At 37.8% G+C, this 11,973-nt stretch overlaps 1 protein-coding gene across 1 annotated transcript in view; it reads left to right on the forward strand.

The window, feature by feature from the left end:
- CDK14 (cyclin dependent kinase 14) overlaps positions 1-11,609 on the forward strand; it is a gene marked incomplete at its 5' end in the record, with an annotated part of 305,956 nt that extends 294,347 nt beyond the window's left edge. Inside the window, one exon of the mRNA XM_004389659.2 lies at positions 11,568-11,609. The remainder of the gene's footprint in view (positions 1-11,567) is intronic.
- Positions 11,610-11,973: the final 364 nt, after the last annotated feature.

Consider the following 11,973-nt stretch of genomic DNA (forward strand, 5'->3'; position numbering starts at 1 on the left):
CCTCCCTTCTAAGGAGCATTCTGGTTGTACTTCTTCCAAGACAGATTTGTTCATTCTTCCGGCAGTCCATGGTATATTCAGTGTTCTTTGCCAACACCATAATTCAAAGGCATCAATTCTTCTTCAGTCTTCTTATTCACTGTCCGGCATTCACATGCATATGAGGCAATTGAAAATACCATGACTTGGATCAGGTGTACCTTAGTCTTCAAAGTGACGCCTTTGCTTTTTAACACTTTAAAAATGTCTTTTGCAGCAGATTTGCCCAGTGCAATACGTCCTTTGATTTCTTGACTGCTGCTTCCATGGATGTTGATTGTAGATCCAAGTAAAATGAAAATATGTACTAAAAACAAAAAATTTGAATTTAAAAAAATAAGCAGTGTACTTGTTTACAAGTGTACCATGGGCAGTTACAATTGCTGCCCTTTAAATTTATAACCTTCCACATGGAACTTAATGCTTCAAAAATGTGGTGTCATAGATATGTAATTCAAAACGTGTAAACTAAACATCTTTCGTAACTTATCAATTAGGTTATACAATAAACCTTGACATTGGGGGTTAAAATATATATATATATGTAGCAATTAATATATCCTGAGATTGTTTTATTAAGAATATTGCTTTGTCAATTTTTTTTTTTAAATTGTTGATCCTTTTGCTGGATTTTTAGCTCATTTCGAGACCTGCTTAGAAGACCCTATAAAAATGCAAAATAAAACTGAGTAATGAAAAATCTGTTTGTCTGAGGGTCTACAAAGACAACAAAATATCTGTTTGATTTTCAGAGCAAAAGGCAAAATTCATTACACGTAAAAACAAAGAGAAAGCTTACTTTGAAATTAGCATGAGCCAGCTTCTGAGAGAAAAGTTATGCCCTCTTCATTCTAGAGTACTTAGGAAATCTTTTATCAGGATAATCATATTTTTTGGGCTTCCACTGATGTTATAATGCTAATGAGTATGGATCATGGCTAAAGTAGGAAGCTAAGACGTTGGCAATGGCCAGATAAGAACTTTCAGAAGTTATAAACGTGTGTATAAAATGGTGTGCTGCTTTCCTAAAAGTGTTATTTTTTGTCATGGTTAGGATACTTGTCTCTGATCTAAGTAAACTCTGCTTTGCTGGAAGTGGTAAAATTTCTGTCTTCTGCTTTTCATTTTTCCCTGTGAGAAGCGTGTCTGAATTGGGGGGACCTGAATATACCTCTTTGTTGCTGAACTTGTCAAGCACAGCGCAGTGTTCTCTTTCCCACCAGGAAGGTCAGGCCGCTGGGGGCCAATCTGTTTTCTGAAATGAACCCTACTCTCTGTCCCTGGTGTCTGACAGATTGAAACAGTTGTCTGTGTTACTGTGCTCTCAATGCATTTTAAATGCCTCACTTTCCGGGAAGAAGGTAAAATACACAGGCAACTCTGAAAAGATAAAAATGTTTTGAAGGACTGGACTAAGGATGTTGATATTTATCTAAAAGGCAAATTTAATTAACTTTCTAAGGACATATTTACAGATTCAGGAAGTTACTGTATGCATTGCACTCGCACATACACACACACACACACACACACACACACACACTCTCCCTCTCTCACACACCAAGATAAGCCTTCACTTATGAGTTCTACTTCTGAAGACTTGTGTGTGTGTGTGTGTGTGTTTTTAATTGGACTAATAAAATTATGAAGTGTGGAACTGTTTCAATAGCAGAATTGTAGAAGTAAGCATTCTTTGTTCACTTAGATTTCAGCTGCATGTATTTTGATCAGAGGTATGTATAAAGCCTGAAGAAATTTGTACTATGCTGAGCCTCACTTCAATACTCTCCAGATAACTGAGCTAATTAAATCTTTACTAACATTAACACAACTCTGGCATTCCTTGGACGGTGGATAATTAGTGCATGAATATGGCAAGCTTAAACTAAACAGATGAAAATAGAGTTCTGTGGAATGGGTATTGAGTTTATTCTTTATTCATCTTTTGATAAGGTTTAATTAAAACTGCTTCTCTCCATTGTGGAAGGAATGAATGTGCTTGTTTTCTTAGTGAAAGGCAAATTATTCACTTCGGCCATGGTTCAATAATCAAAGCCTTTTGCAAAGTTTTGGGTTATAGTGTAGCTGTGGGGATATAATTGCTGCAATTCTGTATGAAAGCTTTATCTTTTTTTATTACTTTTTCTTATTTATTTTTGTAGAAAGAAATTTATAAAAGCCTATTTTGTGACTTGGTGTTGAAGTACATATGTTTGAACCTTGTTATGGGTTTGTAGTGTAGATTATAGTATAGATTTTTTAAAAGGTATATTTCTTAGAATCTCTTGCTAAAAGAAAAGGTGAAAGTGGATACATATTTGAATAGAAGACATTGAGATAGATTTTTTAAGATAGTGAAGAAAATTCAGTAAAATCTTTAAATCCTTTGACTGCTACTGGGATAACATAACTAAGGGTTGAAAAGTAATAAACTTTGGGAATTCTTACTGCAAATTCTCTTTCCCTTTTTATAAACTCACCAGAAATATTTTCTGTATTGTTGTATTAAAGGAGGTGGGAGTATTTTTTTCTTATGGTGGTGGTAATTTTGTAGCATGAGTAGGTTTTATGTATATTGGAAATAAGTCAGAACTTACTGTTGTGACTCTGTTGCAGTTTTTTTTTCCTTTTTTCTTCTTGAAAAATGGAGGATTATCAGGACATAGTGTGTTTTATGAGACCAAGGATAAGAATAAACCTTGACCTTGGCCATGAACTAGAAGCAGGGACTCAAGCACAGACAAGATCTCTCTCTTTCTCCATCCTTTTATTTTATTTTATTTTATTTTTCCTTCCTTCTTCTCTTGTCCATGCAGTAGAAGCCATGGCCACTGAAAGTTTCCAGGATCACTGGTCCCATGATTTGCCATCAGAAGAGAGACCAGACATCACTCTAAGTCAACATTCCCAATTCCTTACAAAGGAACTCTGCCCTTCTTAGGGCAAGGGATCAGCCCTAGGTCCACATTCTAGCACCTTCCCTTACCATTTATTGTGGCACTTTTTTCTAAACGCTTTTTGTAGAGAGGGAGGAAATACAAACATGAGCAAGATTTTCTTCATCTATAGAATTATTTTGAGGATTAGGTCATTGAAAATGCAGTGTTTTTCAACTCCCTAATGTGTAGAGATATCAATTTAGTAGACTGGGGATTTTGTTTGTTTGGTTTTGAATAAAATAGGCTAGAATGGAGAGGAAAATATCAGCGATGACAATGTGTACTAAGAGTAACTGTTGTTTCATGAAATTTTTGTTTCAGGTATATGTGTACGTATGTGTGCACGCATGTGTGCATATACTGAGCCACTTAAACCCATTGCCATCAGGTTGATTACAACTCATAGTGAACCCCATAGGATAAAGTAGAACTGCCCCGCAGGGTTTCCAAGGAGCGACTGGTGGATTCGTACCGCCGATTTTTTGGTTAGCAGCCGAGCTTTTAACCACTGGGTCACCAAGGCCACTTAAGAAAATGCATTTCTTACAGGGATTGTGGCTAAAAAATGTTTAAAAGCTCGTGACTGCTCCTCAGATCCCTGGCAAGGTTTCTCCTAGGAAGCAGGGGTGGAGAAAGGGGAAGACTGGACAGGGCTTCCATCCTATCATCCCCACCATCAAAGTAGCGCCACTTTAATCTGCTTTACACTGTATGTTTCCACCTAAAATACCTTTTTTAAACAAAGGATTCAGTGGCCAAAAGTTTGAATAAATAATTTCCCAGGTCCCTTGTTGGGATTCTTAGAGCTAAGTACGGTAGTCACCAGTACCAGACTGAGCATTAGTTTGGTTCTCTGTTGTAGGAAGGTCTTGGGAAACCATCCAACCCTTAGTTTTAATTTCCCCCCTAAAGCTGAAATGCAGTTTCCCTATTTAATCCCATAGAAAACTTCGAGACTTAGCATATAACCAAGACAACACTAAATCTGAATGAGACTTTAAACAGCCTTACAATTTTAAAAAGAGAAAAGCAGCAAATCCTTCTCCCCGTTTTTTTTTTTTTTTTTTTTCCTGTTCAGCTCTTTAGGGAGGGATGAAAGGCAGAAGTGAGCAAAGGGGGACATGAGTGAGAAGGATTTGGGCAGCCTCCTCACATGCCCGAATGAGGTCCATGGAGAACTGCGGATCACGGGAAGAGGCAATCTCTTTAGCAGAAATAAGTAGGACGAGAACAAAGACCAAATAAGAAAACAAGCTGACTTCCCTAAAAGTCTGTTTTATATGACTGTCTTTGGGAGGTTGAGATAGGTTTAGCAGTCACTTTTTTTATCCTGGTCTGACTCGTGCGAGGGAATCTATGTGACACAGATGGTCCTAAAAGCCAACATCCTATGTGAAATTATTTTAATTGTGAATTCTACTGTGCCTATTTGTAAAAAATATGTGAAATGGTTAGGGGCTTCTTTTATTTTAACCTTATGTTAGTGAACCTTTTATTAGTCATTCATTACATAAACATGGTCCCGTTAGCAATAGACTTCGCTCACTGCAGGCACCCCTCTTTAACTCAGGGGAGGGTATAGAGTAGGGATTAAGAGCTCTGGCGTGGGCCAGCAGCCTGGGCTTTGTGGATTTACTATACTACTTACCAGCTTTGTGACACCTGGGTATGTCATTCAACCTCTCTCAGCCTCAGTTTTCCCATCTGTAAATTGGGATTAGTAATTGTGCCTATCTTGTCAGCTTGTTATAAAGATTAAGTGGGGTGATAAATATGAACTATTTAGCCCAGTGCTTGCTTGGTTCATAGCAAGAGCTCGGTAACTGTTACGTATACCAAATTTCACTGAAGTCCATGATAAACAGAAGACAAACATATTTGAAAATTTTTATGGTAACTGTTTTTCTGTTTGTCTTTCCATCTCCTTTACCTAAAATGGGGAAGAAAAAAAAAGCTAGACAACCTTACAATACAACATATTAATTGGTACAAATCATGTATAATTATGACAGAAGCAACCCAGGGCTTGCTTTGGTATCTTTTAAAGGGAATGAAGAAAAGGAATTGGTGGAAAGTGGGAAAAGACTTTCAAGAGATTTTTCTTTAATCGGGAAAAAACACAAAAGTAGAACTGAATGTGTTGTATGCAGGGGATGGCAAGCATTTACTGGGGTGAAGCAAAGGAAGTAGTAGAATAGAAGCAGTCTTTGAGAAAGATTATTCAAGTTTCATGGCCCTCAATAGGGGGTTGTAGAAAACCACCGCAAAGAAGTAATCGATGTGGTTTAGTCATGTGGTTGGAGTGGGAGGAGATAGACGAGAAGAATTAAAATTGCCTCCCACTTTGCGAGGCTGGCGAATTGGCCAGATTGCACCTCCACTGGTGGCGTGCAAGAACTCAGGATGAGTAAGCAGCAGGCGAGGATGATGAGGGCAAGTCTAGGGGTGTATCGTGGAAGTGTTCTTTAGTTTGTACTGAAGAGACGGAGAGAGAAAAATCAGAAATCAGAACTGAAGATTTGGAAGCCTTTAGCATGATAGTGCTCTGATGAGATAAACATAAAGGTTCAAAAGCTGTGGGTAGAAGTCATCTCAGACAACAAAGAAAGAAAATTCAGTAAAAGAGACAGAAATAAGTTATAGGTGCATCCCAGTCACCGTCTTCTCCCTGAAACCAAGCCAGCACACTCCAACCTGCAATTATCCTGTTTTCCTCTGAATTTTTAAAACACTCATGGAGGTTGTAACCTGGAAGCCTTTAACAGATACTACCCAGACATATTATATTTACCTTAAACAGTGTTTCTGAATCTTTAAGATAATAGTCAACATATAAAACTGTGTAGATTTTACATAAAAATCTAGATTTTTCTTCATCTCATAAAAATAGGTGAAAGATTGAGCCACTTTGGACATTCTCGCACAGCAGTGATGAGCTTGGATTTAGTAGTGGCTGCCACCTTTAGAAAAGGCTGAAGTTTACTACAATCCCCACCACTACCTTCTTGTCTCCCTTTTGCTGTTGTTCATCTTATTACAGGAGAAATGAATTATTTCATATAACCGTGTCTCTGTCATAAATGGCAAATATAAAAATAGCCCAAAGGAGCGTTGTGTTGTAGGAATAATTGAACAGAGCATATTTCTTTATTTAAATAATCTAACCCACTTAATTCATTTAAGTTACCTTCTTAGCCTTTGTTGGGCCTCTGTCTTACAATCATATCTAATTGCTTAATAATTAAATCAAGGTTACTTTTGTATGTGCTTACCTTGCATTTCAAGGAGACTATAAAGCTTTTTGAGGTAAAGTCAGTATAACCCCATAGCATCTAGCATAATGCTTACAAAATTTGCACACAGTTGCTGGAGAACCAGGAGCAAATGAAGCAAAGAGTATAACAAGTTTCCAGGTAGGAAAGATCATCATGGAAATAAAATGACCCACATGAATGAGACCCCAAGGACAATTCAGCAAACATTTATCAAATGCCAGCAATCAGAGATAGATTCTGTGAGATATGCAATGATGTACAAGACATTGTCCCTACTGTCAAGCAGTTTACAGTCCGGTAGAAGACAAACAGTGCAGATGATTAGCTTGGGCTAAAATGTGATCAGTATTACTATACAAGTATAAACAAAATGCAGTGGAAAGAGAGCAGGTACAGAACTCATGGAGTCCGGGAATGCATGGAGAAAATAGCATTTAAGGTACAGCTTTAAAACTAGGTGGAGTTATTTATACGCAGCAGTGAGAAAGAAGGGACTTCCAGAGAGGGGTATCAAAACACAAACAAAGGCTAGGAAGTCCAGGGTGTGTTTGAAGACAGGTGAAAAATGTAATGGCCTCAACAGCATAGTGTGTGAGTGGGACACGGGTTCTTGGGAAAAGGCAGGATAGAGAGCGTGACCAAAGACATTAACTATAGTGTCCGAACAAGTGTAAGCTACTCTATTCCTTAACCTTTTCCCTTCGCTTTTTACTTTTAGAGAATTCTACCATGCCATAATGTACTCCAGTAATATAATACCTCACGTTTTTGTTGTTGTTAGATGCTGTTGAGTCTATTTAGACTTATAGGTACTCCGTGTGACAGAGTAGAACTGTCCCATAGGTGTTGTAGTCTGTAATCTTTACAGGAGCAAATCACCATGTCTTTCTCCCATGGAGCCACTGGTTGCGTTTGAACAGCCGACTGTTTAGTTAGAGTGCTTAACTGTTGCACCACCAGGGCTCCTTACCTCACGTTTACTGAGCGCTTACTGTGTGCCAGGCACTATGTTGAGCACTTTCCATGAGTAAACTAATTTAATCCCCACAAAAAACCCTCTAAAGCAAATGTCATTCCTATCCCCATTTTGCAGAGGAGACTAAGACATGAGCTGTTCATTCACTACCCCAATGCCCCTCAGTTAAGAAGTGGTGGAGATGCATTCCTAATGCAATTCAACCATATGCTAGAAATGTAAACTAGTAGTATGTCATCTCATTGCGCTCACAACCAATCATTTTATTCTGAATTATGGCAAGCCTGCTTTCTTTTAGAAGTTTCCATCATAATCAGCCTAAGCCTATGCAAGTATTTAGTTGCTAATGTCGAGAGGAACTTTGGCTACCTCTGGAGATAGAGATGTGGAACTGTAGTGCCCCCCAAGCCCTGACCAGATTGAGTTAATTAATCTGTAACTTTAACACCCTAAAGGCCCTATTTAAATACAATTCCACTATTAGTGCGGAGCTCTGGGAACCTTGATTAAAACTGAATGCACTCAGAAGCAAAAAGTGCAAGTCTGTCTGTAATTTAAATTCTCAACATAAAATGTTTCACAAGTGTCATATTGTTTTCGTTGGTTCTTCAAATACGTGTCACAGTTAGTCATTAATAAAGTGATAATGTTCTATATGAATTTCATGAAGGCACACTTAGTCTGAGAACATCAGAGATTTCTACATAAGCATTCATTTTATAAAAAAACATACATGCAAGGTATTGTTATGGACTATATTTGGATGATATTGTCAATTCATAAATATTTCTTTCAAGATCTAAAATGCGGTAGGTACAGTACTCAGTAGCATTCAACTCCAGCTTTAGTTTCTGACCAGTTTTGGTACATTCAGGCAGCTTTCACTTATTTATGTTAGTACACGGGAGAAGTGACACAGATAATCCAGGCATCATTTAGTTTGAGGATGCATTGTTTGAGGGGAAGCATTACTGTCGTAGTAATCCGGGGCATCGTCTAATAGTAAAATTAGTTTATAGTCCTTAAAATATATGGGAGCAGGAATTGAAGAATGTCCTGATGGCTGGAGCAAGTCCACAAAAGCAGTAGTTATTAGCATATATGTGAGGGCTTTTTAAAAAAAAATGATTAAAATGTAAACAATGTAAGGAATCAAAGATAAGAAAACATGCGAAAGAGAGAAGTTGAAAAACAGGCGGCTTCTAGCATTTCATTTTACTATCAGGCTTTCAGGTTATATCCTCATGGTTAGATAGATATTGGGGACATAGGGCAGGAAAAAGAGAAAGAAGGGGAGACAGACCTTCCTAGATAGAGACTTGAACACCGAAATCATACCACTGTCCTTCTGTTTGGACCTTTTTATTCTCACTCAACTAATTGCTGAAGCTTGTGCAAGGAAAGCCATAGGTGCTTGCTGCTCAGATATCAAGTGATCTTAAAAACAAAAAGGAATGGTGCTCAGGGTTCCTACGAAAAACTCTTAACTGAAGGAGACAGAAGGAGGGGGTGACCTATTCTCTTCAACGTTTTAAGATTTCCTATTGACGTTTATGACCAATGTATGTAAAGACCTGTTCTGATTGAGCAATCTTGCTGTGATCCATATAGTGCCTTATTTCTTTAGACATAACTTTTTTTTAAAAGGACTGAAACTTAAATTAATAAACCAGCCAGGGCTGCATGCCAACATGACTTGAAAGTGAACTGGAATTTATTGATCTGCAGCCTACAAGCTGTTCTATGCCGCACTGCACATAAGAAATGAAATCTTTAAAGTTGCCCCCAAAATTTTAATTACCTCAAAAAGGATCTTTTGCATCTTGAGACAGTACTGGTATTTGACCAGAACCTTCTCCCTTCCACCACTCTTCCCTCCAAATTGAGTCGTTAGTGCCTGGTATTGACAACAGTACTAGCTAATGCAACATTCATAATCCATGCTCACTTTTCTGCATTAATGGAGGGGAAAGGAAGAAATGGCATGCTAGGCTGACCACTGGAGATCCTGACCATAAGGAGAGGAGAGAGAAGTTCAGAGAGGGAGTGTGACTGTCCTTCTTGATGACAGTGTCAAAAAGTAAGAGATGTAACTAGAAACTCCTAATTTCCTTCATTAATTCATTAAGGATCTTACTTCCTGGAATATCTCAAACTCCTTAAGCCTCCTTCAGTTTTCACTAGGGGCTTTCTCTTGAAGAACCACATGCTGTGTAAAGTTGTCATGTGTCCTACAAGAGCCTTTTAAACTTCAAAGGGGTTTACCTGGTTTTAGTCTTCAAGCAGTGAATTAATGGATGCCCCGTGTTATCCTTTGTGGTTTTGTAAACTTTGCCTGTCCCTCCCCTCAACTTCTGTTTTTTCTTGCTGAATTACCTCGCTTTTCTATCCTACTCTGTCAGCCTTCATTTTTCTTTGAATGAATGAGTGTGTGTGTATGTGTGTGTGTACCAAGTCAATGAGGGTTTTCCCCCCTCAATTCTTTTATAATACTTAGAATATTTTATTTCTTGAACTTCCCTGGACTTTGCTAATCACGTAACTTGCAGGATATAGTAATCAAAATTGCATATGTTAGGTGAGTACAGATAAGCCTGTTTGGAGCAAGAATAAGGACATCATCTACTTATCACTTTTCAGGTCCCCCAATAGCCCCATCTTCACCAGCACCTATACCTACCTCTACCTCTCTCTCTCTCTCACACACATGTGCATGCGCGCGAACACACACACACACACACACACACAGATCTTCCTGTGGTTTGAGATATTTTACCATCTGAAAGAGGCAGATAGGTTCGCACTTTTTAGGGTGTGCACTTTCTCCAAGATAATTTTTAATATTAGAAAATCCAGTTAATGCTGGCTACTTGGGGACTCTCTTTCTTTTAACACTTCTCTGATAGAAAATGTCGATTCTGCTCATTTTTTTCTCATCTTTAGTCAAGTTCTCTCTCTGTAGAAAACACCCCCCTTCCCATGTTAACTGTTTTTATAAACCATCTTTTTTAAAATATATATATATATTAGTGAGTTTTTGGTGAAAAGTTTACACAGTAAGTTAGGTTTCCATTTGACAATTTCCACACAAATTGTTCAGTGACGTTAGTTACATTTATCACAGTGTGTCAACATTCTCTTTAATTGTGTTCTGTTTGTCCCTTTCCAGTACTCTAGTTTCCCCCGCCCCCTTATCTTCTCATCTTTGCTTATAAACCATCTTTGGTGTAGAATCTTGTCAAAGGGTTTTTGAAAGTTTAAATAAAGTATATACCCTGCTTATTTGCTTATTTATCATCTCAAATAACTCAAGAAGGTTAATGAGACATGATGTCTCTACATATAAACTGTGTTGCCTTTCCCCTAACAGATTATGATTGCATATGCATAATCATCTTACACTTTTTTATAGATGCCACCAGTTTGCCATATATAAAGTGAGGCTTTGAGTCTCAGGATCCAAACTGAGCTCTCTTTTTCCGTAAAAATCTGGATAGGTGAATAAGTAATCCAGGATAACAGCCCATTCTGAAATTATTTCTCTTTTGGTATTATAATACATCATCATTTTCATTCTTCTAATCTTTGTTTCTGTTATGTTCAGCATTAAAATTAAATGTTTAACATTAAAATCATCATCAAGGGATTAGTCAAGAATTAAAAGAAGACCTAGAGTTAAAAGTGTGTGTGTGTGTGTGTACATACATACACACTATATGTGTATGTGTGTGTGTATATATAGTTTATATATGTATGTATAAAACTTAGGAGGATATATACACATGCACATATACAGTATGTACATGTATGGTCAATGGCTACCTCTGAATTATGAGATTCTGAGTAATATGTATATAATAAAATTACACTGCACAATAAGAAAATAAAAATTCATTTTTAAAAGAGAATTTTCAAATCAGATAACAGTGTCATATAATTACATTTTATTCACTAGGAACCCTTCATTTCCAGCCCATCTGATAAGATATAATTATAGTTACTTTGGCAGGTGTGAAGTTCTGCCTTAAGGTAGAAAATGGAGCGTGCTCTATAAATCCAGTCCTGTCCTGGGTGTTGAGGCTACAAAGTCAAGTGAGCTGTAACCCCTACCCTTAAGACTAGTACAGTTTTATGGGGGGGACAAACCACAATCTGTGAAACCTGTCAAAGTAGTGAGCCCTGTGGGAGGGCCACCTAGAGTCCCAGGGAGGCCCTGAGGGGAGGTGGGAATGAGGCTGCCAGCCCGACTCCTTCCATTCAAGTATTATTTTGTGTTCTGCATTTCCTTCCTGCCAATCCAATTCAGCAAATATTTACTGAATCTTTGCTATGTTCCAGGTACTCTAGGAGACAAGATACAACTACTGCCTGGAAGGGCCCTGCAGACAAACAGCAACAGTTGTTGAAATTTTATACAAAAATGTGACATACATGGAAAGTTATGATTAGGGAGATTGCTCCCTGTATCAGAGCCTAATGATTTTAGAGTGCTCCTGATGGACCAATAGTCCGAGTTCATTTTTTAATAATATTCATTCAACACTCTGATTTTTACCACAAAATAATTTTGCCCTCCTGACAAAGAATCATCAGGAGACTATAAACAAAGTGTCATTTTCAGGATACTGAGTAAATAGCCCTGGAAGTGATGCAATAGATGTGAGATGTTATTTGGTTGGTAAGAAAAGTTGATAAAAGCTTTATTTTGAAACATTCCTTCCCTCTTCTGAAATCCTGGCAGAAC

Source organism: Trichechus manatus, unplaced genomic scaffold (genome assembly GCF_000243295.1).
Source record: "Trichechus manatus latirostris isolate Lorelei unplaced genomic scaffold, TriManLat1.0 scaffold00253, whole genome shotgun sequence".
NCBI lineage: Eukaryota > Metazoa > Chordata > Mammalia > Sirenia > Trichechidae > Trichechus > Trichechus manatus.